Raw genomic sequence first — 27,481 nt, 5'->3', positions numbered from 1 at the left:
TCGCATCTGAGAGTAATTCTTAAAAAAACGCCTGTCGCTAATTGTTCGTCATCACAGGTACTGTTTGCTATACGGCCACGACGCGCAACTGATTTCCAAAATTCATCTTTTTCGTGTTAGGATGGAACTTACGACTCCTGGTTTATTAGACCAGTGCTCTACCACTGAGCTAAAGAGGCGCGGCCTAGCGGTACTCTTGGGTACTTCGTCCTTACGGTCGTCTGCATCATCAGACTTTAGCTGACAACACTTCATATTACCGGCTAATATTTGCAGCTATGGCGACAAATTACTGCTTGGCTACACATCTGACACGTAACCGATGTGCTCTCCAAACAACAACACTTGCATTTCAGAACATGTCTTTCACACATATCTACAAAATCACCTTCACCTTCAAATACAGTTTCCTTGCGACTGACAGAGACGTAGGCAAAGTTTAAAGTTGCTATTTCCATTAAATCTCGTTAATCAGAAAAACGGTAATTTACACCTGCAGCGGAACAAAATTCCGTTCCGCCCAGCGTCTGGTTCGAACCCACGACCCTGGGATTAAGAGTCTGACGCTCTACCGACTGAGCTAGCCGGCCATCTCGGTGAATACCTGCCGGGTAGCATGTCATACAGTACTCGTTTGGGTTGGGTGGTCCCATACAGAATCTCTCCATGATGCCTAATGTTTTCCTAACGTCACACTCGTCACGTACTTCACTTTTATGTCATAATCATTTCTGAGAGGTAAAGAAATTGCATGACAACATGCAGAGCTAGTGGCGTCAAAATTAACACACATACTTTATGTGACTGAAAAGCCGAACGAGTTACTTTCCGACGTTGTTTTAGATGTGCAAGTGATAGTCAGAACTCGCTGTGTCGGCACTCTGCCGACCATTTCGCTAGTTAACACCGGTCTTGTTGTGTGTGTTTCAAGCTCAAGAGCATCTCCAAGCAAAAAATGGTCAACAGCAACATTCAGACGGTTTCGTACTGCTCAATTGCTACATTAAAACGTTATGTTTCTTTTTCAGAACTGGAAAAATACAAGCGTGACAGCATTCGAACCAGTAATCTTCAGATACGAAGTCCGACGCCTTATCCATTAGGCCACACGGTCACTGACGACCAACATTTACATGTATACGACTCATCTCGAAACGCTCACACCCCTGAGGATTTGTGTTTTCGTTCTACACAGCCGCTGCCCCTTGCTCTTTCCCACCCATTCGTTACATTCAACCTCTGACGAGACCGACCAAATATAGACTGAGAAACAAGACCACACACTTTGTGCATTCGGAATCGAAGGCAGGGCGTCCCTCGCCGCATTTGCTACGATTGCCATTTGCTACTTCTGCAGAAGCGGCGGCGGCGGCGGCGGCGGCGACGACGACGACGACGATGACGACGACGAATATCGCGAGAGGCTCTGAGATATGTGAGAAATACATCTATAAAATGTAATGCAGACTGCCTCGTCCCACCTTATGCTGTACCGCTTTGGCAAATGCTTTATCTGCGCCATTCGCCTTAATCGCATCTGAGAGTAATTCTTAAAAAAAACGCCTGTCGCTAATTGTTCGTCATCACAGGTACTGTTTGCTATACGGCCACGACGCGCAACTGATTTCCAAAATTCATCTTTCTCCTGTGAGGATGGAACTTACGACCCCTGGTTCATTAGACCAGTGCTCTACCACTGAGCTAAAGAGACGCGGCCTAGCGGTACTCTTGGGTACTTCGTCCTTACGGTCGTCTGCATCATCAGACTTTAGCTGACAACACTTCATATCACCGGCTAATATTTGCAGCTATTTCGACAAATTACTGCTTGGCTACACATCTGACACGTAACCGATGTACTCTCCAAACAACAACACTTGCATTTCAGAACATGTCTTTCACACATATCTACAAAATCACCTTCACCTTCAAATACAGTTTCCTTGCGACTGACAGAGACGTAGGCAAAGTTTAAAGTTGCTATTTCCATTAAATCTCGTTAATCAGAAAAACGGTAATTTACACCTGCAGCGGAACAAAATTCCGTTCCGCCCAGCGTCTGGCTCGAACCCACGACCCTGGGATTAAGAGTCTGACGCTCTACCGACTGAGCTAGCCGGCTACCTCGGTGAATACCTGCCGGGTAGCATGTCATACAGTACTCGTTTGGGTTGGGTGGTCCCATATAGAATCTCTCCATGATGCCTAATGTTTTCCTAACGTCACACTCGTCACGTACTTCACTTTTATGTCATAATCATTTCTGAGAGGTAAAGAAATTGCATGACAACATGCAGAGCTAGTGGCGTCAAAATTAACACACATACTTTATGTGACTGAAAAGCCGAACGAGTTACTTTCCGACGTTGTTTTAGATGTGCAAGTGATAGTCAGAACTCGCTGTGTCGGCACTCTGCCGACCATTTCGCTAGTTAACACCGGTCTTGTTGTGTGTGTTTCAAGCTCAAGAGCATCTCCAAGCAAAAAATGGTCAACAGCAACATTCAGACGGTTTCGTACTGCTCAATTGCTACATTAAAACGTTATGTTTCTTTTTCAGAACTGGAAAAATACAAGCGTGACAGCATTCGAACCTGTAATCTTCAGATCCGAAGTCCGACGCCTTATCCATTAGGCCACACGGTCACTGACGACCGACATTTACATGTATACGACTCATCTCGAAACGCTCACACCCCTGAGGATTTGTGTTTTCGTTCTACACAGCCGCTGCCCCTTGCTCTTTCCCACCCATTCGTTACATTCAACCTCTGACGAGACCGACCAAATATAGACTGAGAAACAAGACCACACACTTTGTGCATTCGGAATCGAAGGCAGGGCGTCCCTCGCCGCATTTGCTACGATTGCCATTTGCTACTTCTGCAGAAGCGGCGGCGGCGGCGGCGGCGGCGGCGGCGACGACGACGACGACGACCGCGAGAGTCCCTGTGATATGTGAGAAATACATCTATAAAATGTAATTGAGACTGCCTCGTCCCACCTTATGCTGTACCGCTTTGGCAAATGCTTTATCTGCGCCATTCGCCTTAATCGCATCTGAGAGTAATTCTTAAAAAAACGCCTGTCGCTAATTGTTCGTCATCACAGGTACTGTTTGCTATACGGCCACGACGCGCAACTGATTTCCAAAATTCATATTTCTCGTGTTAGGATGGAACTTACGACTCCTGGTTTATTAGACCAGTGCTCTACCACTGAGCTAAAGAGGCGCGGCCTAGCGGTACTCTTGGGTACTTCGTCCTTACGGTCGTCTGCATCATCAGACTTTAGCTGACAACACTTCATATTACCGGCTAATATTTGCAGCTATGGCGACAAATTACTGCTTGGCTACACATCTGACACGTAACCGATGTGCTCTCCAAACAACAACACTTGCATTTCAGAACATGTCTTTCACACATGTCTACAAAATCACCTTCACCTTCAAATACAGTTTCCTTGCGACTGACAGAGACGTAGGCAAAGTTTAAAGTTGCTATTTCCATTAAATCTCGTTAATCAGAAAAACGGTAATTTACACCTGCAGCGGAACAAAATTCCGTTCCGCCCAGCGTCTGGCTCGAACCCACGACCCTGGGATTAAGAGTCTGACGCTCTACCGACTGAGCTAGCCGGCTACCTCTGTGAATACCTGCCGGGTGGCACGTCACACAGTACTCGTTTGGGTTGGGTGGTCCCATACAGAATCTCTCCATGATGCTTAATGTTTTCCTAACGTCACACTCGTCACGTACTTCACTTTTATGTCATAATCATTTCTGAGAGGTAAAGAAATTGCATGACATCATGCAGAGCTAGTGGCGTCAAAATTAACACACATACTTTATGTGACTGAAAAGCCGAACGAGTTACTTTCCGACGTTGTTTTAGATGTGCAAGTGATAGTCAGAACTCGCTGTGTCGGCACTCTGCCGACCATTTCGCTAGTTAACACCGGTCTTGTTGTGTGTGTTTCAAGCTCAAGAGCATCTCCAAGCAAAAAATGGTCAACAGCAACATTCAGACGGTTTCGTACTGCTCAATTGCTACATTAAAACGTTATGTTTCTTTTTCAGAACTGGAAAAATACAAGCGTGACAGCATTCGAACCTGTAATCTTCAGATCCGAAGTCCGACGCCTTATCCATTAGGCCACACGGTCACTGACGACCAACATTTACATGTATACGACTCATCTCGAAACGCTCACACCCCTGAGGATTTGTGTTTTCGTTCTACACAGCCGCTGCCCCTTGCTCTTTCCCACCCATTCGTTACATTCAACCTCTGACGAGACCGACCAAATATAGACTGAGAAACAAGACCACACACTTTGTGCATTCGGAATCGAAGGCAGGGCGTCCCTCGCCGCATTTGCTACGATTGCCATTTGCTACTTCTGCAGAAGCGGCGGCGGCGGCGGCGGCGGCGACGACGACGACGACGACGACGACGAATATCGCGAGAGGCTCTGAGATATGTGAGAAATACATCTATAAAATGTAATGCAGACTGCCTCGTCCCACCTTATGCTGTACCGCTTTGGCAAATGCTTTATCTGCGCCATTCGCCTTAATCGCATCTGAGAGTAATTCTTAAAAAAAACGCCTGTCGCTAATTGTTCGTCATCACAGGTACTGTTTGCTATACGGCCACGACGCGCAACTGATTTCCAAAATTCATCTTTCTCCTGTGAGGATGGAACTTACGACCCCTGGTTCATTAGACCAGTGCTCTACCACTGAGCTAAAGAGACGCGGCCTAGCGGTACTCTTGGGTACTTCGTCCTTACGGTCGTCTGCATCATCAGACTTTAGCTGACAACACTTCATATCACCGGCTAATATTTGCAGCTATTTCGACAAATTACTGCTTGGCTACACATCTGACACGTAACCGATGTACTCTCCAAACAACAACACTTGCATTTCAGAACATGTCTTTCACACATATCTACAAAATCACCTTCACCTTCAAATACAGTTTCCTTGCGACTGACAGAGACGTAGGCAAAGTTTAAAGTTGCTATTTCCATTAAATCTCGTTAATCAGAAAAACGGTAATTTACACCTGCAGCGGAACAAAATTCCGTTCCGCCCAGCGTCTGGCTCGAACCCACGACCCTGGGATTAAGAGTCTGACGCTCTACCGACTGAGCTAGCCGGCTACCTCGGTGAATACCTGCCGGGTAGCATGTCATACAGTACTCGTTTGGGTTGGGTGGTCCCATACAGAATCTCTCCATGATGCCTAATGTTTTCCTAACGTCACACTCGTCACGTACTTCACTTTTATGTCATAATCATTTCTGAGAGGTAAAGAAATTGCATGACAACATGCAGAGCTAGTGGCGTCAAAATTAACACACATACTTTATGTGACTGAAAAGCCGAACGAGTTACTTTCCGACGTTGTTTTAGATGTGCAAGTGATAGTCAGAACTCGCTGTGTCGGCACTCTGCCGACCATTTCGCTAGTTAACACCGGTCTTGTTGTGTGTGTTTCAAGCTCAAGAGCATCTCCAAGCAAAAAATGGTCAACAGCAACATTCAGACGGTTTCGTACTGCTCAATTGCTACATTAAAACGTTATGTTTCTTTTTCAGAACTGGAAAAATACAAGCGTGACAGCATTCGAACCTGTAATCTTCAGATCCGAAGTCCGACGCCTTATCCATTAGGCCACACGGTCACTGACGACCAACATTTACATGTATACGACTCATCTCGAAACGCTCACACCCCTGAGGATTTGTGTTTTCGTTCTACACAGCCGCTGCCCCTTGCTCTTTCCCACCCATTCGTTACATTCAACCTCTGACGAGACCGACCAAATATAGACTGAGAAACAAGACCACACACTTTGTGCATTCGGAATCGAAGGCAGGGCGTCCCTCGCCGCATTTGCTACGATTGCCATTTGCTACTTCTGCAGAAGCGGCGGCGGCGGCGGCGGCGGCGACGACGACGACGACGATGACGACGACGAATATCGCGAGAGGCTCTGAGATATGTGAGAAATACATCTATAAAATGTAATGCAGACTGCCTCGTCCCACCTTATGCTGTACCGCTTTGGCAAATGCTTTATCTGCGCCATTCGCCTTAATCGCATCTGAGAGTAATTCTTAAAAAAAACGCCTGTCGCTAATTGTTCGTCATCACAGGTACTGTTTGCTATACGGCCACGACGCGCAACTGATTTCCAAAATTCATCTTTCTCCTGTGAGGATGGAACTTACGACCCCTGGTTCATTAGACCAGTGCTCTACCACTGAGCTAAAGAGACGCGGCCTAGCGGTACTCTTGGGTACTTCGTCCTTACGGTCGTCTGCATCATCAGACTTTAGCTGACAACACTTCATATCACCGGCTAATATTTGCAGCTATTTCGACAAATTACTGCTTGGCTACACATCTGACACGTAACCGATGTACTCTCCAAACAACAACACTTGCATTTCAGAACATGTCTTTCACACATATCTACAAAATCACCTTCACCTTCAAATACAGTTTCCTTGCGACTGACAGAGACGTAGGCAAAGTTTAAAGTTGCTATTTCCATTAAATCTCGTTAATCAGAAAAACGGTAATTTACACCTGCAGCGGAACAAAATTCCGTTCCGCCCAGCGTCTGGCTCGAACCCACGACCCTGGGATTAAGAGTCTGACGCTCTACCGACTGAGCTAGCCGGCTACCTCGGTGAATACCTGCCGGGTAGCATGTCATACAGTACTCGTTTGGGTTGGGTGGTCCCATATAGAATCTCTCCATGATGCCTAATGTTTTCCTAACGTCACACTCGTCACGTACTTCACTTTTATGTCATAATCATTTCTGAGAGGTAAAGAAATTGCATGACAACATGCAGAGCTAGTGGCGTCAAAATTAACACACATACTTTATGTGACTGAAAAGCCGAACGAGTTACTTTCCGACGTTGTTTTAGATGTGCAAGTGATAGTCAGAACTCGCTGTGTCGGCACTCTGCCGACCATTTCGCTAGTTAACACCGGTCTTGTTGTGTGTGTTTCAAGCTCAAGAGCATCTCCAAGCAAAAAATGGTCAACAGCAACATTCAGACGGTTTCGTACTGCTCAATTGCTACATTAAAACGTTATGTTTCTTTTTCAGAACTGGAAAAATACAAGCGTGACAGCATTCGAACCTGTAATCTTCAGATCCGAAGTCCGACGCCTTATCCATTAGGCCACACGGTCACTGACGACCAACATTTACATGTATACGACTCATCTCGAAACGCTCACACCCCTGAGGATTTGTGTTTTCGTTCTACACAGCCGCTGCCCCTTGCTCTTTCCCACCCATTCGTTACATTCAACCTCTGACGAGACCGACCAAATATAGACTGAGAAACAAGACCACACACTTTGTGCATTCGGAATCGAAGGCAGGGCGTCCCTCGCCGCATTTGCTACGATTGCCATTTGCTACTTCTGCAGAAGCGGCGGCGGCGGCGGCGGCGGCGGCGGCGACGACGACGACGACGACCGCGAGAGTCCCTGTGATATGTGAGAAATACATCTATAAAATGTAATTGAGACTGCCTCGTCCCACCTTATGCTGTACCGCTTTGGCAAATGCTTTATCTGCGCCATTCGCCTTAATCGCATCTGAGAGTAATTCTTAAAAAAACGCCTGTCGCTAATTGTTCGTCATCACAGGTACTGTTTGCTATACGGCCACGACGCGCAACTGATTTCCAAAATTCATATTTCTCGTGTTAGGATGGAACTTACGACTCCTGGTTTATTAGACCAGTGCTCTACCACTGAGCTAAAGAGGCGCGGCCTAGCGGTACTCTTGGGTACTTCGTCCTTACGGTCGTCTGCATCATCAGACTTTAGCTGACAACACTTCATATTACCGGCTAATATTTGCAGCTATGGCGACAAATTACTGCTTGGCTACACATCTGACACGTAACCGATGTGCTCTCCAAACAACAACACTTGCATTTCAGAACATGTCTTTCACACATGTCTACAAAATCACCTTCACCTTCAAATACAGTTTCCTTGCGACTGACAGAGACGTAGGCAAAGTTTAAAGTTGCTATTTCCATTAAATCTCGTTAATCAGAAAAACGGTAATTTACACCTGCAGCGGAACAAAATTCCGTTCCGCCCAGCGTCTGGCTCGAACCCACGACCCTGGGATTAAGAGTCTGACGCTCTACCGACTGAGCTAGCCGGCTACCTCTGTGAATACCTGCCGGGTGGCACGTCACACAGTACTCGTTTGGGTTGGGTGGTCCCATACAGAATCTCTCCATGATGCTTAATGTTTTCCTAACGTCACACTCGTCACGTACTTCACTTTTATGTCATAATCATTTCTGAGAGGTAAAGAAATTGCATGACATCATGCAGAGCTAGTGGCGTCAAAATTAACACACATACTTTATGTGACTGAAAAGCCGAACGAGTTACTTTCCGACGTTGTTTTAGATGTGCAAGTGATAGTCAGAACTCGCTGTGTCGGCACTCTGCCGACCATTTCGCTAGTTAACACCGGTCTTGTTGTGTGTGTTTCAAGCTCAAGAGCATCTCCAAGCAAAAAATGGTCAACAGCAACATTCAGACGGTTTCGTACTGCTCAATTGCTACATTAAAACGTTATGTTTCTTTTTCAGAACTGGAAAAATACAAGCGTGACAGCATTCGAACCTGTAATCTTCAGATCCGAAGTCCGACGCCTTATCCATTAGGCCACACGGTCACTGACGACCAACATTTACATGTATACGACTCATCTCGAAACGCTCACACCCCTGAGGATTTGTGTTTTCGTTCTACACAGCCGCTGCCCCTTGCTCTTTCCCACCCATTCGTTACATTCAACCTCTGACGAGACCGACCAAATATAGACTGAGAAACAAGACCACACACTTTGTGCATTCGGAATCGAAGGCAGGGCGTCCCTCGCCGCATTTGCTACGATTGCCATTTGCTACTTCTGCAGAAGCGGCGGCGGCGGCGGCGGCAGCGACGACGACGACGACGACGACGACGATGACGACGACGAATATCGCGAGAGGCTCTGAGATATGTGAGAAATACATCTATAAAATGTAATGCAGACTGCCTCGTCCCACCTTATGCTGTACCGCTTTGGCAAATGCTTTATCTGCGCCATTCGCCTTAATCGCATCTGAGAGTAATTCTTAAAAAAAACGCCTGTCGCTAATTGTTCGTCATCACAGGTACTGTTTGCTATACGGCCACGACGCGCAACTGATTTCCAAAATTCATCTTTCTCCTGTGAGGATGGAACTTACGACCCCTGGTTCATTAGACCAGTGCTCTACCACTGAGCTAAAGAGACGCGGCCTAGCGGTACTCTTGGGTACTTCGTCCTTACGGTCGTCTGCATCATCAGACTTTAGCTGACAACACTTCATATCACCGGCTAATATTTGCAGCTATTTCGACAAATTACTGCTTGGCTACACATCTGACACGTAACCGATGTACTCTCCAAACAACAACACTTGCATTTCAGAACATGTCTCTCACACATATCTACAAAATCACCTTCACCTTCAAATACAGTTTCCTTGCGACTGACAGAGACGTAGGCAAAGTTTAAAGTTGCTATTTCCATTAAATCTCGTTAATCAGAAAAACGGTAATTTACACCTGCAGCGGAACAAAATTCCGTTCCGCCCAGCGTCTGGCTCGAACCCACGACCCTGGGATTAAGAGTCTGACGCTCTACCGACTGAGCTAGCCGGCTACCTCGGTGAATACCTGCCGGGTAGCATGTCATACAGTACTCGTTTGGGTTGGGTGGTCCCATATAGAATCTCTCCATGATGCCTAATGTTTTTCTAACGTCACACTCGTCACGTACTTCACTTTTATGTCATAATCATTTCTGAGAGGTAAAGAAATTGCATGACAACATGCAGAGCTAGTGGCGTCAAAATTAACACACATACTTTATGTGACTGAAAAGCCGAACGAGTTACTTTCCGACGTTGTTTTAGATGTGCAAGTGATAGTCAGAACTCGCTGTGTCGGCACTCTGCCGACCATTTCGCTAGTTAACACCGGTCTTGTTGTGTGTGTTTCAAGCTCAAGAGCATCTCCAAGCAAAAAATGGTCAACAGCAACATTCAGACGGTTTCGCACTGCTCAATTGCTACATTAAAACGTTATGTTTCTTTTTCAGAACTGGAAAAATACAAGCGTGACAGCATTCGAACCTGTAATCTTCAAATCCGAAGTCCGACGCCTTATCCATTAGGCCACACGGTCACTGACGACCAACATTTACATGTATACGACTCATCTCGAAACGCTCACACCCCTGAGGATTTGTGTTTTCGTTCTACACAGCCGCTGCCCCTTGCTCTTTCCCACCCATTCGTTACATTCAACCTCTGACGAGACCGACCAAATATAGACTGAGAAACAAGACCACACACTTTGTGCATTCGGAATCGAAGGCAGGGCGTCCCTCGCCGCATTTGCTACGATTGCCATTTGCTACTTCTGCAGAAGCGGCGGCGGCGGCGACGACGACTACGACGACGACGACGACGACGACGACGAATATCGCGAGAGGCTCTGAGATATGTGAGAAATACATCTATAAAATGTAATGCAGACTGCCTCGTCCCACCTTATGCTGTACCGCTTTGGCAAATGCTTTATCTGCGCCATTCGCCTTAATCGCATCTGAGAGTAATTCTTAAAAAAAACGCCTGTCGCTAATTGTTCGTCATCACAGGTACTGTTTGCTATACGGCCACGACGCGCAACTGATTTCCAAAATTCATCTTTCTCCTGTGAGGATGGAACTTACGACCCCTGGTTCATTAGACCAGTGCTCTACCACTGAGCTAAAGAGACGCGGCCTAGCGGTACTCTTGGGTACTTCGTCCTTACGGTCGTCTGCATCATCAGACTTTAGCTGACAACACTTCATATCACCGGCTAATATTTGCAGCTATTTCGACAAATTACTGCTTGGCTACACATCTGACACGTAACCGATGTACTCTCCAAACAACAACACTTGCATTTCAGAACATGTCTTTCACACATATCTACAAAATCACCTTCACCTTCAAATACAGTTTCCTTGCGACTGACAGAGACGTAGGCAAAGTTTAAAGTTGCTATTTCCATTAAATCTCGTTAATCAGAAAAACGGTAATTTACACCTGCAGCGGAACAAAATTCCGTTCCGCCCAGCGTCTGGCTCGAACCCACGACCCTGGGATTAAGAGTCTGACGCTCTACCGACTGAGCTAGCCGGCTACCTCGGTGAATACCTGCCGGGTAGCATGTCATACAGTACTCGTTTGGGTTGGGTGGTCCCATATAGAATCTCTCCATGATGCCTAATGTTTTTCTAACGTCACACTCGTCACGTACTTCACTTTTATGTCATAATCATTTCTGAGAGGTAAAGAAATTGCATGACAACATGCAGAGCTAGTGGCGTCAAAATTAACACACATACTTTATGTGACTGAAAAGCCGAACGAGTTACTTTCCGACGTTGTTTTAGATGTGCAAGTGATAGTCAGAACTCGCTGTGTCGGCACTCTGCCGACCATTTCGCTAGTTAACACCGGTCTTGTTGTGTGTGTTTCAAGCTCAAGAGCATCTCCAAGCAAAAAATGGTCAACAGCAACATTCAGACGGTTTCGTACTGCTCAATTGCTACATTAAAACGTTATGTTTCTTTTTCAGAACTGGAAAAATACAAGCGTGACAGCATTCGAACCTGTAATCTTCAGATACGAAGTCCGACGCCTTATCCATTAGGCCACACGGTCACTGACGACCAACATTTACATGTATACGACTCATCTCGAAACGCTCACACCCCTGAGGATTTGTGTTTTCGTTCTACACAGCCGCTGCCCCTTGCTCTTTCCCACCCATTCGTTACATTCAACCTCTGACGAGACCGACCAAATATAGACTGAGAAACAAGACCACACACTTTGTGCATTCGGAATCGAAGGCAGGGCGTCCCTCGCCGCATTTGCTACGATTGCCATTTGCTACTTCTGCAGAAGCGGCGGCGGCGGCGGCGACGACGACGACGACGACGACGACGACGACGACGACGACGACGAATATCGCGAGAGGCTCTGAGATATGTGAGAAATACATCTATAAAATGTAATGCAGACTGCCTCGTCCCACCTTATGCTGTACCGCTTTGGCAAATGCTTTATCTGCGCCATTCGCCTTAATCGCATCTGAGAGTAATTCTTAAAAAAACGCCTGTCGCTAATTGTTCGTCATCACAGGTACTGTTTGCTATACGGCCACGACGCGCAACTGATTTCCAAAATACATCTTTTTCGTGTTAGGATGGAACTTACGACTCCTGGTTTATTAGACCAGTGCTCTACCACTGAGCTAAAGAGGCGCGGCCTAGCGGTACTCTTGGGTACTTCGTCCTTACGGTCGTCTGCATCATCAGACTTTAGCTGACAACACTTCATATTACCGGCTAATATTTGCAGCTATGGCGACAAATTACTGCTTGGCTACACATCTGACACGTAACCGATGTGCTCTCCAAACAACAACACTTGCATTTCAGAACATGTCTTTCACACATATCTACAAAATCACCTTCACCTTCAAATACAGTTTCCTTGCGACTGACAGAGACGTAGGCAAAGTTTAAAGTTGCTATTTCCATTAAATCTCGTTAATCAGAAAAACGGTAATTTACACCTGCAGCGGAACAAAATTCCGTTCCGCCCAGCGTCTGGTTCGAACCCACGACCCTGGGATTAAGAGTCTGACGCTCTACCGACTGAGCTAGCCGGCCATCTCGGTGAATACCTGCCGGGTAGCATGTCATACAGTACTCGTTTGGGTTGGGTGGTCCCATACAGAATCTCTCCATGATGCCTAATGTTTTCCTAACGTCACACTCGTCACGTACTTCACTTTTATGTCATAATCATTTCTGAGAGGTAAAGAAATTGCATGACAACATGCAGAGCTAGTGGCGTCAAAATTAACACACATACTTTATGTGACTGAAAAGCCGAACGAGTTACTTTCCGACGTTGTTTTAGATGTGCAAGTGATAGTCAGAACTCGCTGTGTCGGCACTCTGCCGACCATTTCGCTAGTTAACACCGGTCTTGTTGTGTGTGTTTCAAGCTCAAGAGCATCTCCAAGCAAAAAATGGTCAACAGCAACATTCAGACGGTTTCGTACTGCTCAATTGCTACATTAAAACGTTATGTTTCTTTTTCAGAACTGGAAAAATACAAGCGTGACAGCATTCGAACCAGTAATCTTCAGATACGAAGTCCGACGCCTTATCCATTAGGCCACACGGTCACTGACGACCAACATTTACATGTATACGACTCATCTCGAAACGCTCACACCCCTGAGGATTTGTGTTTTCGTTCTACACAGCCGCTGCCCCTTGCTCTTTCCCACCCATTCGTTACATTCAACCTCTGACGAGACCGACCAAATATAGACTGAGAAACAAGACCACACACTTTGTGCATTCGGAATCGAAGGCAGGGCGTCCCTCGCCGCATTTGCTACGATTGCCATTTGCTACTTCTGCAGAAGCGGCGGCGGCGGCGGCGGCGGCGACGACGACGACGACGATGACGACGACGAATATCGCGAGAGGCTCTGAGATATGTGAGAAATACATCTATAAAATGTAATGCAGACTGCCTCGTCCCACCTTATGCTGTACCGCTTTGGCAAATGCTTTATCTGCGCCATTCGCCTTAATCGCATCTGAGAGTAATTCTTAAAAAAAACGCCTGTCGCTAATTGTTCGTCATCACAGGTACTGTTTGCTATACGGCCACGACGCGCAACTGATTTCCAAAATTCATCTTTCTCCTGTGAGGATGGAACTTACGACCCCTGGTTCATTAGACCAGTGCTCTACCACTGAGCTAAAGAGACGCGGCCTAGCGGTACTCTTGGGTACTTCGTCCTTACGGTCGTCTGCATCATCAGACTTTAGCTGACAACACTTCATATCACCGGCTAATATTTGCAGCTATTTCGACAAATTACTGCTTGGCTACACATCTGACACGTAACCGATGTACTCTCCAAACAACAACACTTGCATTTCAGAACATGTTTTTCACACATATCTACAAAATCACCTTCACCTTCAAATACAGTTTCCTTGCGACTGACAGAGACGTAGGCAAAGTTTAAAGTTGCTATTTCCATTAAATCTCGTTAATCAGAAAAACGGTAATTTACACCTGCAGCGGAACAAAATTCCGTTCCGCCCAGCGTCTGGCTCGAACCCACGACCCTGGGATTAAGAGTCTGACGCTCTACCGACTGAGCTAGCCGGCTACCTCGGTGAATACCTGCCGGGTAGCATGTCATACAGTACTCGTTTGGGTTGGGTGGTCCCATATAGAATCTCTCCATGATGCCTAATGTTTTCCTAACGTCACACTCGTCACGTACTTCACTTTTATGTCATAATCATTTCTGAGAGGTAAAGAAATTGCATGACAACATGCAGAGCTAGTGGCGTCAAAATTAACACACATACTTTATGTGACTGAAAAGCCGAACGAGTTACTTTCCGACGTTGTTTTAGATGTGCAAGTGATAGTCAGAACTCGCTGTGTCGGCACTCTGCCGACCATTTCGCTAGTTAACACCGGTCTTGTTGTGTGTGTTTCAAGCTCAAGAGCATCTCCAAGCAAAAAATGGTCAACAGCAACATTCAGACGGTTTCGTACTGCTCAATTGCTACATTAAAACGTTATGTTTCTTTTTCAGAACTGGAAAAATACAAGCGTGACAGCATTCGAACCTGTAATCTTCAGATCCGAAGTCCGACGCCTTATCCATTAGGCCACACGGTCACTGACGACCAACATTTACATGTATACGACTCATCTCGAAACGCTCACACCCCTGAGGATTTGTGTTTTCGTTCTACACAGCCGCTGCCCCTTGCTCTTTCCCACCCATTCGTTACATTCAACCTCTGACGAGACCGACCAAATATAGACTGAGAAACAAGACCACACACTTTGTGCATTCGGAATCGAAGGCAGGGCGTCCCTCGCCGCATTTGCTACGATTGCCATTTGCTACTTCTGCAGAAGCGGCGGCGGCGGCGGCGGCGGCGGCGGCGACGACGACGACGACGACCGCGAGAGTCCCTGTGATATGTGAGAAATACATCTATAAAATGTAATTGAGACTGCCTCGTCCCACCTTATGCTGTACCGCTTTGGCAAATGCTTTATCTGCGCCATTCGCCTTAATCGCATCTGAGAGTAATTCTTAAAAAAACGCCTGTCGCTAATTGTTCGTCATCACAGGTACTGTTTGCTATACGGCCACGACGCGCAACTGATTTCCAAAATTCATATTTCTCGTGTTAGGATGGAACTTACGACTCCTGGTTTATTAGACCAGTGCTCTACCACTGAGCTAAAGAGGCGCGGCCTAGCGGTACTCTTGGGTACTTCGTCCTTACGGTCGTCTGCATCATCAGACTTTAGCTGACAACACTTCATATTACCGGCTAATATTTGCAGCTATGGCGACAAATTACTGCTTGGCTACACATCTGACACGTAACCGATGTGCTCTCCAAACAACAACACTTGCATTTCAGAACATGTCTTTCACACATGTCTACAAAATCACCTTCACCTTCAAATACAGTTTCCTTGCGACTGACAGAGACGTAGGCAAAGTTTAAAGTTGCTATTTCCATTAAATCTCGTTAATCAGAAAAACGGTAATTTACACCTGCAGCGGAACAAAATTCCGTTCCGCCCAGCGTCTGGCTCGAACCCACGACCCTGGGATTAAGAGTCTGACGCTCTACCGACTGAGCTAGCCGGCTACCTCGGTGAATACCTGCCGGGTGGCACGTCACACAGTACTCGTTTGGGTTGGGTGGTCCCATACAGAATCTCTCCATGATGCTTAATGTTTTCCTAACGTCACACTCGTCACGTACTTCACTTTTATGTCATAATCATTTCTGAGAGGTAAAGAAATTGCATGACATCATGCAGAGCTAGTGGCGTCAAAATTAACACACATACTTTATGTGACTGAAAAGCCGAACGAGTTACTTTCCGACGTTGTTTTAGATGTGCAAGTGATAGTCAGAACTCGCTGTGTCGGCACTCTGCCGACCATTTCGCTAGTTAACACCGGTCTTGTTGTGTGTGTTTCAAGCTCAAGAGCATCTCCAAGCAAAAAATGGTCAACAGCAACATTCAGACGGTTTCGTACTGCTCAATTGCTACATTAAAACGTTATGTTTCTTTTTCAGAACTGGAAAAATACAAGCGTGACAGCATTCGAACCTGTAATCTTCAGATCCGAAGTCCGACGCCTTATCCATTAGGCCACACGGTCACTGACGACCAACATTTACATGTATACGACTCATCTCGAAACGCTCACACCCCTGAGGATTTGTGTTTTCGTTCTACACAGCCGCTGCCCCTTGCTCTTTCCCACCCATTCGTTACATTCAACCTCTGACGAGACCGACCAAATATAGACTGAGAAACAAGACCACACACTTTGTGCATTCGGAATCGAAGGCAGGGCGTCCCTCGCCGCATTTGCTACGATTGCCATTTGCTACTTCTGCAGAAGCGGCGGCGGCGGCGGCGGCAGCGACGACGACGACGACGACGACGACGACGACGACGACGACGAATATCGCGAGAGGCTCTGAGATATGTGAGAAATACATCTATAAAATGTAATGCAGACTGCCTCGTCCCACCTTATGCTGTACCGCTTTGGCAAATGCTTTATCTGCGCCATTCGCCTTAATCGCATCTGAGAGTAATTCTTAAAAAAAACGCCTGTCGCTAATTGTTCGTCATCACAGGTACTGTTTGCTATACGGCCACGACGCGCAACTGATTTCCAAAATTCATCTTTCTCCTGTGAGGATGGAACTTACGACCCCTGGTTCATTAGACCAGTGCTCTACCACTGAGCTAAAGAGACGCGGCCTAGCGGTACTCTTGGGTACTTCGTCCTTACGGTCGTCTGCATCATCAGACTTTAGCTGACAACACTTCATATCACCGGCTAATATTTGCAGCTATTTCGACAAATTACTGCTTGGCTACACATCTGACACGTAACCGATGTACTCTCCAAACAACAACACTTGCATTTCAGAACATGTCTCTCACACATATCTACAAAATCACCTTCACCTTCAAATACAGTTTCCTTGCGACTGACAGAGACGTAGGCAAAGTTTAAAGTTGCTATTTCCATTAAATCTCGTTAATCAGAAAAACGGTAATTTACACCTGCAGCGGAACAAAATTCCGTTCCGCCCAGCGTCTGGCTCGAACCCACGACCCTGGGATTAAGAGTCTGACGCTCTACCGACTGAGCTAGCCGGCTACCTCGGTGAATACCTGCCGGGTAGCATGTCATACAGTACTCGTTTGGGTTGGGTGGTCCCATATAGAATCTCTCCATGATGCCTAATGTTTTTCTAACGTCACACTCGTCACGTACTTCACTTTTATGTCATAATCATTTCTGAGAGGTAAAGAAATTGCATGACAACATGCAGAGCTAGTGGCGTCAAAATTAACACACATACTTTATGTGACTGAAAAGCCGAACGAGTTACTTTCCGACGTTGTTTTAGATGTGCAAGTGATAGTCAGAACTCGCTGTGTCGGCACTCTGCCGACCATTTCGCTAGTTAACACCGGTCTTGTTGTGTGTGTTTCAAGCTCAAGAGCATCTCCAAGCAAAAAATGGTCAACAGCAACATTCAGACGGTTTCGCACTGCTCAATTGCTACATTAAAACGTTATGTTTCTTTTTCAGAACTGGAAAAATACAAGCGTGACAGCATTCGAACCTGTAATCTTCAAATCCGAAGTCCGACGCCTTATCCATTAGGCCACACGGTCACTGACGACCAACATTTACATGTATACGACTCATCTCGAAACGCTCACACCCCTGAGGATTTGTGTTTTCGTTCTACACAGCCGCTGCCCCTTGCTCTTTCCCACCCATTCGTTACATTCAACCTCTGACGAGACCGACCAAATATAGACTGAGAAACAAGACCACACACTTTGTGCATTCGGAATCGAAGGCAGGGCGTCCCTCGCCGCATTTGCTACGATTGCCATTTGCTACTTCTGCAGAAGCGGCGGCGGCGGCGACGACGACTACGACGACGACGACGACGACGAATATCGCGAGAGGCTCTGAGATATGTGAGAAATACATCTATAAAATGTAATGCAGACTGCCTCGTCCCACCTTATGCTGTACCGCTTTGGCAAATGCTTTATCTGCGCCATTCGCCTTAATCGCATCTGAGAGTAATTCTTAAAAAAAACGCCTGTCGCTAATTGTTCGTCATCACAGGTACTGTTTGCTATACGGCCACGACGCGCAACTGATTTCCAAAATTCATCTTTCTCCTGTGAGGATGGAACTTACGACCCCTGGTTTATTAGACCAGTGCTCTACCACTGAGCTAAAGAGGCGCGGCCTAGCGGTACTCTTGGGTACTTCGTCCTTACGGTCGTCTGCATCATCAGACTTTAGCTGACAACACTTCATATCACCGGCTAATATTTGCAGCTATTTCGACAAATTACTGCTTGGCTACACATCTGACACGTAACCGATGTGCTCTCCAAACAACAACACTTGCATTTCAGAACATGTCTTTCACACATATCTACAAAATCACCTTCACCTTCAAATACAGTTTCCTTGCGACTGACAGAGACGTAGGCAAAGTTTAAAGTTGCTATTTCCATTAAATCTCGTTAATCAGAAAAACGGTAATTTACACCTGCAGCGGAACAAAATTCCGTTCCGCCCAGCGTCTGGCTCGAACCCACGACCCTGGGATTAAGAGTCTGACGCTCTACCGACTGAGCTAGCCGGCTACCTCGGTGAATACCTGCCGGGTAGTATGTCATACAGTACTCGTTTGGGTTGGGTGGTCCCATATAGAATCTCTCCATGATGCCTAATGTTTTCCTAACGTCACACTCGTCACGTACTTCACTTTTATGTCATAATCATTTCTGAGAGGTAAAGAAATTGCATGACAACATGCAGAGCTAGTGGCGTCAAAATTAACACACATACTTTATGTGACTGAAAAGCCGAACGAGTTACTTTCCGACGTTGTTTTAGATGTGCAAGTGATAGTCAGAACTCGCTGTGTCGGCACTCTGCCGACCATTTCGCTAGTTAACACCGGTCTTGTTGTGTGTGTTTCAAGCTCAAGAGCATCTCCAAGCAAAAAATGGTCAACAGCAACATTCAGACGGTTTCGTACTGCTCAATTGCTACATTAAAACGTTATGTTTCTTTTTCAGAACTGGAAAAATACAAGCGTGACAGCATTCGAACCTGTAATCTTCAGATCCGAAGTCCGACGCCTTATCCATTAGGCCACACGGTCACTGACGACCAACATTTACATGTATACGACTCATCTCGAAACGCTCACACCCCTGAGGATTTGTGTTTTCGTTCTACACAGCCGCTGCCCCTTGCTCTTTCCCACCCATTCGTTACATTCAACCTCTGACGAGACCGACCAAATATAGACTGAGAAACAAGACCACACACTTTGTGCATTCGGAATCGAAGGCAGGGCGTCCCTCGCCGCATTTGCTACGATTGCCATTTGCTACTTCTGCAGAAGCGGCGGCGGCGGCGAAGACGACGACGACGACGACGACGACGACGACGACGAATATCGCGAGAGGCTCTGAGATATGTGAGAAATACATCTATAAAATGTAATGCAGACTGCCTCGTCCCACCTTATGCTGTACCGCTTTAGCAAATGCTTTATCTGCGCCATTCGCCTTAATCGCATCTGAGAGTAATTCTTAAAAAAACGCCTGTCGCTAATTGTTCGTCATCACAGGTACTGTTTGCTATACGGCCACGACGCGCAACTGATTTCCAAAATTCATCTTTTTCGTGTTAGGATGGAACTTACGACTCCTGGTTTATTAGACCAGTGCTCTACCACTGAGCTAAAGAGGCGCGGCCTAGCGGTACTCTTGGGTACTTCGTCCTTACGGTCGTCTGCATCATCAGACTTTAGCTGACAACACTTCATATTACCGGCTAATATTTGCAGCTATGGCGACAAATTACTGCTTGGCTACACATCTGACACGTAACCGATGTGCTCTCCAAACAACAACACTTGCATTTCAGAACATGTCTTTCACACATATCTACAAAATCACCTTCACCTTCAAATACAGTTTCCTTGCGACTGACAGAGACGTAGGCAAAGTTTAAAGTTGCTATTTCCATTAAATCTCGTTAATCAGAAAAACGGTAATTTACACCTGCAGCGGAACAAAATTCCGTTCCGCCCAGCGTCTGGCTCGAACCCACGACCCTGGGATTAAGAGTCTGACGCTCTACCGACTGAGCTAGCCGGCTACCTCGGTGAATACCTGCCGGGTAGCACGTCACACAGTACTCGTTTGGGTTGGGTGGTCCCATATAGAATCTCTCCATGATGCCTAATGTTTTCCTAACGTCACACTCGTCACGTACTTCACTTTTATGTCATAATCATTTCTGAGAGGTAAAGAAATTGCATGACAACATGCAGAGCTAGTGGCGTCAAAATTAACACACATACTTTATGTGACTGAAAAGCCGAACGAGTTACTTTCCGACGTTGTTTTAGATGTGCAAGTGATAGTCAGAACTCGCTGTGTCGGCACTCTGCCGACCATTTCGCTAGTTAACACCGGTCTTGTTGTGTGTGTTTCAAGCTCAAGAGCATCTCCAAGCAAAAAATGGTCAACAGCAACATTCAGACGGTTTCGTACTGCTCAATTGCTACATTAAAACGTTATGTTTCTTTTTCAGAACTGGAAAAATACAAGCGTGACAGCATTCGAACCTGTAATCTTCAGATCCGAAGTCCGACGCCTTATCCATTAGGCCACACGGTCACTGACGACCAACATTTACATGTATACGACTCATCTCGAAACGCTCACACCCCTGAGGATTTGTGTTTTCGTTCTACACAGCCGCTGCCCCTTGCTCTTTCCCACCCATTCGTTACATTCAACCTCTGACGAGACCGACCAAATATAGACTGAGAAACAAGACCACACACTTTGTGCATTCGGAATCGAAGGCAGGGCGTCCCTCGCCGCATTTGCTACGATTGCCATTTGCTACTTCTGCAGAAGCGGCGGCGGCGACGACGACGACGACGACGACGACGACGAATATCGCGAGAGGCTCTGAGATATGTGAGAAATACATCTATAAAATGTAATTGAGACTGCCTCGTCCCACCTTATGCTGTACCGCTTTGGCAAATGCTTTATCTGCGCCATTCGCCTTAATCGCATCTGAGAGTAATTCTTAAAAAAAACGCCTGTCGCTAATTGTTCGTCATCACAGGTACTGTTTGCTATACGGCCACGACGCGCAACTGATTTCCAAAATTCATCTTTCTCCTGTGAGGATGGAACTTACGACCCCTGGTTTATTAGACCAGTGCTCTACCACTGAGCTAAAGAGACGCGGCCTAGCGGTACTCTTGGGTACTTCGTCCTTACGGTCGTCTGCATCATCAGACTTTAGCTGACAACACTTCATATCACCGGCTAATATTTGCAGCTATGGCGACAAATTACTGCTTGGCTACACATCTGACACGTAACCGATGTGCTCTCCAAACAACAACACTTGCATTTCAGAACATGTCTTTCACACATATCTACAAAATCACCTTCACCTTCAAATACAGTTTCCTTGCGACTGACAGAGACGTAGGCAAAGTTTAAAGTTGCTATTTCCATTAAATCTCGTTAATCAGAAAAACGGTAATTTACACCTGCAGCGGAACAAAATTCCGTTCCGCCCAGCGTCTGGCTCGAACCCACGACCCTGGGATTAAGAGTCTGACGCTCTACCGACTTTTTATTTTTTTTATTTTTTTAACCACTTTTTTTTTGTCTCTTTTTTTTTCTTTTTGTTGTTTTTTTTCTTTTTTTTATTATGTGTTTTTGTGTTTTTTTTTTTTTTTTTGAGATAGGTGAGTGACGAAGTAAATGTATACAAGTAAATAAAATCCCTTCTTTTGGGGTTATGGAAATCAAATAGTTCTGTTACATTCTTCCATCGTTGTGTGGGAGCGATTTTTATAGGAGAGCCAGGCTTACTTCAGCCTGATGGCTTCTCATGTGTGTGTCAGCAACCTATTAGTGCTGTGACACGAGGGCGATGGATAAACGAAATAGCCACCTTGTTGGCGTAAAATGAATGAGAAGCTTAATAGATAATTTCATAAAGGAAAAAAAAGGAATCCTGAGGTTGAACAACATGTCGTTTGATCGTTCTTCAGCTCTGTCGGTGAGACAATGTTCGGTTCAAAAAATTTGCGTAGTTGTCTTTGTATTTCATTTGTCGTTCGAGCTTTTGATGTTCTGTCATCAGGTACATCCAATAATCTGCTTCACTTTTCGTCATAGCCGTTGAGATGTAATGGACTGTCAGTCCTTTGAGCCAGTTGGCTGACCTTCTTTTAGTGTTAGGATATGGCACGTCATCAGGCAGAAGGACGTGTGTCGGTGAAATAGTGTTAGGTGACGTACGTAGCACATGTGCTAGTTTTTGCCTGAAGAGATTCCACACGTCTTTCACATCTTCACAGACGAAGCGATGTTCTGCATTGTCGACGACATTGCAGCTGGAACAGTTTGGTGTGTGTGCCAGACGTATCGCGTGCAGTTTGGAGTTGGTTGGGATTTTTCTATTGACTGCGAGGTACCACGTCGATCGCACATTGGATGGTAGATGGGGGTCAGATATGTTGTCCCATATGTTATTCCAATTATAATGTCGAAACTTGTTTTCTATTCGATTGCGCAATTTTCCTTCCAGCAAGGTGTTGTAAACCTCCTTAACCCGATATATGTCCTTCTCCGGTATTCTATGGCGTACATAGCTGTATTCCACCAGAAAATGTTTATAGTGGTACAGCTCGTGGGAGATGTGATGCACATCGATTGGTGGATCTCTGCTGACTGGGGTGATTTCACGTAAGAGATGAGCCACTAAGGTCCGCGGCGATCGTTGCCACTGTTTATAAGTTTTGCTAACGTATAGCGCTTGCGCTTTAAGGTAGATGTCTGTCAGTTGTAGCCCTCCATTGCGTGTCGGTAGCGTCAAGGTATCATATGAAACCTTAAATATCTGACCTCTACTGACAAAATAACCAAGCGCTGCTTGCATTTGGTGTGCAATGGTTCGTGGCAGAGGCAGCACTTGAGCAACATAGTTGACTTTGGAAGTGATGTATGTATTGGCCAGTTGCACTTTTTGTATTACGTTTAAATTACGCAAGCTGTGTTGTTTTATGCTTGCCCGTAAGGTGGCAAGTAATTTTCGATAATTGAGAGCGGCCGTGCGGCGGATATTACTCGTATATTCTATTCCAAGGCATTTGATTTTTTCCATAGTGTTGATACTTCCAGCGGCTCTGATCTCTATACCCCGACCAAGATTCATAATACCAGATTTATTGCGGTTGAGTTTAGCTCCTGACGCCATTTCGTAGGTCGCCACAACTTCAAGTACTGTTTCCACCTCTCTTTCGTCAGTCACAAGTACCCCTACATCGTCCGCGTAGGCTTGACATATGATCTTCTGTCCGTGTATATGTAATCCACGGAGTTGCCGAGTCAGAGATACTAAGAGAGGTTCAAGCGCAATCGCGAAAAGCGTCATGGACATTGGGCAACCTTGTCTTACCGAACTCTGAATATTGATCGGGTGACTGAGTTGTCCGTTGACACTGATTCTTGACGTGCTATTCGTCAGTATGTTTTTCACGGAGGCTATAATTTTCTGGGGGAAGTGCATGGATGTCATACACCGGAGCAGGTACGAATGATTAACTTTATCAAAAGCTTTTTCAAAGTCAAGCGACATCAGAGCACAGCGAATGTTGCAGGCTTCCGATATCGCTATAATGTCTCTGTAGTCGCATAAGGTCTGAAATATCGTTCTGTCCTTTCCCACACTTGTCTGGTAGGCTCCTGTCACTGTACGAATAACAGAATTGAACCTTTGCATCATGATACGGGCGAAGATTTTATAATCACTATTGAGAAGTGTTATGGGTCGAAGATTCTCCACGGTTTTGCCTCCTGGTGTTTTGGGGACTAAGACCACTGTACCTTCACAGAATTCCTTCGGAAGGTCAGTGTCCGCATTTAGTATTTCATTGCATACGAGTGTCAATTTAGCAATTATTTGTTCGCGAAAAGTTTGATAAAATTCAGCGGGAAGCCCATCTGGTCCAGGTGATTTGTTCTTTGGGCTCTTCGAGATGGCATCTTCGACGTCTTCGTCCGTTATTCTCGCTGCAAGCACATCAGCTTCTTCTGGAGTGAGTCGCTCTGTCGTCCTAGCAGTGAGAGCTTGCTGCGCCGTTTCATCTGTCTGTGTATTGGCCAGCAATTCACTAAAGTGTCGATGGATCTCGTCTCGTATTGCAGCTTGATCTGTCAAGAGTCTCCCGTCTGAAGTTTTGAGTTCCGTCAGAATTTTAAGTTTTTGTCTTTTGTTCTCTTGGAGAATGTGGTACATCGATGTTGTTTCTTCTCGTGTACCGTTCTGCAAACGCGTTCGTATTTTACAGCCTTCGAGATGGTGTCTCTGCAGGTTGAGCAATTTTGCTTTTATTCTGTTGATTTGCCCATAATTTGTTATGACTGTAGCATCACGAACGCACAAGTCTCTCAGACAGCTGAAGTAAAACTCTACTGTCCGCTTCCGCCAGGCGACTTTTTCACGGGAGTAAGTTTTCATTGTCTTTATTATTGCGGGCTTCGCGCAGTTTAGCCACCAATTCAGCGCCGTGCCGTACAAGTGGAACTTCCTTTCACATTCTGCCCAAGTGGTGTGGAAGGCGGCGTGACATCCAGGATCCGAAAGATGAGTAACGTTTAGCTTCCACTGACCTCTCGCCCTGTAAGTGCCTTGTTTCTCTAAATTTATCGTACACATGTACGCGATATGATCAGAGAAAATCGTGGGCCATAGCTCAGACTGTAAAACGTGTCTCCTTAAATTGGATGTTGCGTAAATTCTGTCGATACGACTGGCAGAATGGCTGGTGATATAGGTGAAACCTAGCCTATCACCGTGTTTTAGTTCCCAAGTATCAAACAGTTGGAAGTCTCTGACGATGTCCTCCAGCTCCAGAGATTTGTTAAAATTTGGCGTCTGATCCTTGGGACTCAGCACGCAATTAAAGTCACCCGCAAAAATTATTTGGTCAAATCGCACCGCGAAAAGGGGGGCGATGTCCTCTTTGAAAAATTCGGCCCTGCGGCGCTTGTTTCCGGTTCCTGACGGGGCATATATGTTGATAAACCTGGTGTTGTTTATCGTGACAGCGAGACCTCTACTGTTAGGCAGTTGCGCCACGTCTGTAAGTAGGATCCCCTCTTTAGTCATAATCGCTGTGCCGAGGCTATTGTCATTGCCAGGATTGATGACGGCGTTGTAGCCAGTGATGTCGTCCAAACGGATAGCCGCTACTTCTTGCAGCATTAAGATGTCAATATCAGCGGCGTACAGAAAATCTTGGAGATTTCTCAGATTGAGGGTGCTGCTAATTTTATTTATATTCAAGGTTGCAATTCTGTACGCCTGTAAAGCCGTCATGTCGACTATACCGTGTCAGGTGGGGTACTGTTTGCCAAGGGAAGTGGATGCTTGCTCCACTTAGAAGAAGTCGGCATCATCATCTGCCGCACGAGTATCTTTGATGGTGGTTTGTTGCCGGGTGGACACATCCTGTCGACGGTCGGGTGCCGTCCGTCCTGAACGTTGTGCTATGTCAGCCATTTCTGCATCATGGCTTTGCTCCTCCATGTCATCCGCCCAGTCTCGCGTGCACGTAACTTCCCGCGTGTACGTGTTGGGTACAAGTGGAAAGTCCTTCAGACTAGCTGTACCGTCTTGAATGTGGATTCCACGGTCGGGGTCAGTGTCCTCATTTCGAGTCTTCTTGTTTATTGTTCGATCTTCCAGAGGAGTTGCCTGTGTCGTCTCCGCCAGTTCTTGGCCTATTTGTTTCGCCTTTTCGCGCAGAATTGGCGCGGCTTCTGCTGCTCCCTGACGGGCTATTCGACGTTTCTTCCGTTTCTTTGGTGAAACAGTTATAGGCTGCTGGTCATTATCCTCCGACGTGGCAACCGTATCTTCTTTGTGTTGCCCGACTTCTTCGAGTGATTTGCACATGCCTTCTTCTGCCGTCTTAGCCTGGTCTTGTTCTCCACGCCTGTCAGTTTCCTCGTATTGTGAGTGTGCTGGACCTGTAGCTTCTGTGCTGCTAGTATCCATGGCTACGTTACCATCGGGAACGTCGGCATAAGCAACTACCGCCGTGTCGATACACATGTCTGGGGCGACCTCACTGCGTAGTGCGGCGGCGTACGTCACGGGTAGCGTGGCCATTTGACTAGGCGGGTCTCGCTCCCCAGTCGGCAGTTGCGTCACACGCCGTTGAACACACTGCGCGCGGACGTGTTGCGTAGAACCACAGCCCGAGCAGGTTCTCGGCTGGCCATCGTAAATGATGATCGCTCTATATCCACCAATCCAGAGATACGACGGGATATGTTTCAGCATGTCAATCTTAACTTGCCTGACTCCATTTAATACTGGATACTTGTGCAAGCTAGACCATTTTTCGGCGACATTGCTGATAATGGTGCCATAGTCTCTCAGTTTGTTGTTAATCTCCTCGGGCGTTATTTCAAAGGGGAGCTCAAAGATTCGAACCGTTCGTATTCCCATTCCGGCACGCGAAACCGTGACCTGCCCTATGTGTCCGTCTGAATGTTTGAATTTTGCCACCCCACCACATGCTTCTACAATTTGGTCGCACTTGTCAGAACTGGATAACTTAAGGAACACAGTCGGACTGACAATCGACAGGTGTATTCCAATCAATTCATCAACTTTGATCTGAAAAGTTTCTTCGATAAATGCCTCAACTTCGTAAGATTTCGGTCGGGTGTAGTTCGCATCGAAAATCAACTTCAAAGTATCGCGTCGCGTTGTCTGATCCATTATGTCAATCTAAAAATGTTATCGTGAACTATGACTAACGCAGAACGCGCGCACTCACCACACAGCGCCGGCCGCTCGCAGCGACGATGTAAACACCGCAACAGCCGCACCGCACGTCCGCACAGCACGGCCACAGGCGGCGGAATGCAAAATTCCGTTCCGCACAGCGTCTGGCTCGAACCCACGACCCTTGGATTAAGAGTCTGAAGCTCTACCGACTGAGCTAGCCGGCCACCTCGGTGAATACCTGCCGGGTAGCACATCATACAGTACTCGTTTGGGTTGGGTGGTCCCATATAGAATCTCTC

General features: G+C 46.3%; 8 non-coding genes across 8 annotated transcripts; all 8 read right to left on the bottom strand.

Moving 5' to 3' along the window:
- Positions 1 to 1,639: 1,639 nt before the first annotated feature.
- Positions 1,640 to 1,711, bottom strand: Trnai-aau (transfer RNA isoleucine (anticodon AAU)). Its single transcript has one exon. It is a non-coding gene; the product is annotated as a tRNA-Ile (tRNA).
- Positions 1,712 to 4,690: 2,979 nt separating this feature from the next.
- Trnai-aau (transfer RNA isoleucine (anticodon AAU)) lies at positions 4,691 to 4,762 on the bottom strand. The gene has a single exon. It is a non-coding gene; the product is annotated as a tRNA-Ile (tRNA).
- Positions 4,763 to 6,222: 1,460 nt separating this feature from the next.
- Positions 6,223 to 6,294, bottom strand: Trnai-aau (transfer RNA isoleucine (anticodon AAU)). The gene has a single exon. It is a non-coding gene; the product is annotated as a tRNA-Ile (tRNA).
- A 2,991-nt stretch (positions 6,295 to 9,285) lies between these two features.
- Positions 9,286 to 9,357, bottom strand: Trnai-aau (transfer RNA isoleucine (anticodon AAU)). The gene has a single exon. It is a non-coding gene; the product is annotated as a tRNA-Ile (tRNA).
- A 1,460-nt stretch (positions 9,358 to 10,817) lies between these two features.
- Positions 10,818 to 10,889, bottom strand: Trnai-aau (transfer RNA isoleucine (anticodon AAU)). Its single transcript has one exon. It is a non-coding gene; the product is annotated as a tRNA-Ile (tRNA).
- Positions 10,890 to 13,889: 3,000 nt separating this feature from the next.
- Trnai-aau (transfer RNA isoleucine (anticodon AAU)) lies at positions 13,890 to 13,961 on the bottom strand. The gene has a single exon. It is a non-coding gene; the product is annotated as a tRNA-Ile (tRNA).
- A 2,994-nt stretch (positions 13,962 to 16,955) lies between these two features.
- Positions 16,956 to 17,027, bottom strand: Trnai-aau (transfer RNA isoleucine (anticodon AAU)). Its single transcript has one exon. It is a non-coding gene; the product is annotated as a tRNA-Ile (tRNA).
- A 4,505-nt stretch (positions 17,028 to 21,532) lies between these two features.
- Positions 21,533 to 21,604, bottom strand: Trnai-aau (transfer RNA isoleucine (anticodon AAU)). The gene has a single exon. It is a non-coding gene; the product is annotated as a tRNA-Ile (tRNA).
- Positions 21,605 to 27,481: the final 5,877 nt, after the last annotated feature.

This window comes from Schistocerca gregaria, chromosome 4 (genome assembly GCF_023897955.1).
Source record: "Schistocerca gregaria isolate iqSchGreg1 chromosome 4, iqSchGreg1.2, whole genome shotgun sequence".
Lineage (NCBI taxonomy): Eukaryota > Metazoa > Arthropoda > Insecta > Orthoptera > Acrididae > Schistocerca > Schistocerca gregaria.
Note: the sequence above shows the minus strand (reverse complement) of the source record. Positions and strands in the feature narration are given on the sequence as shown.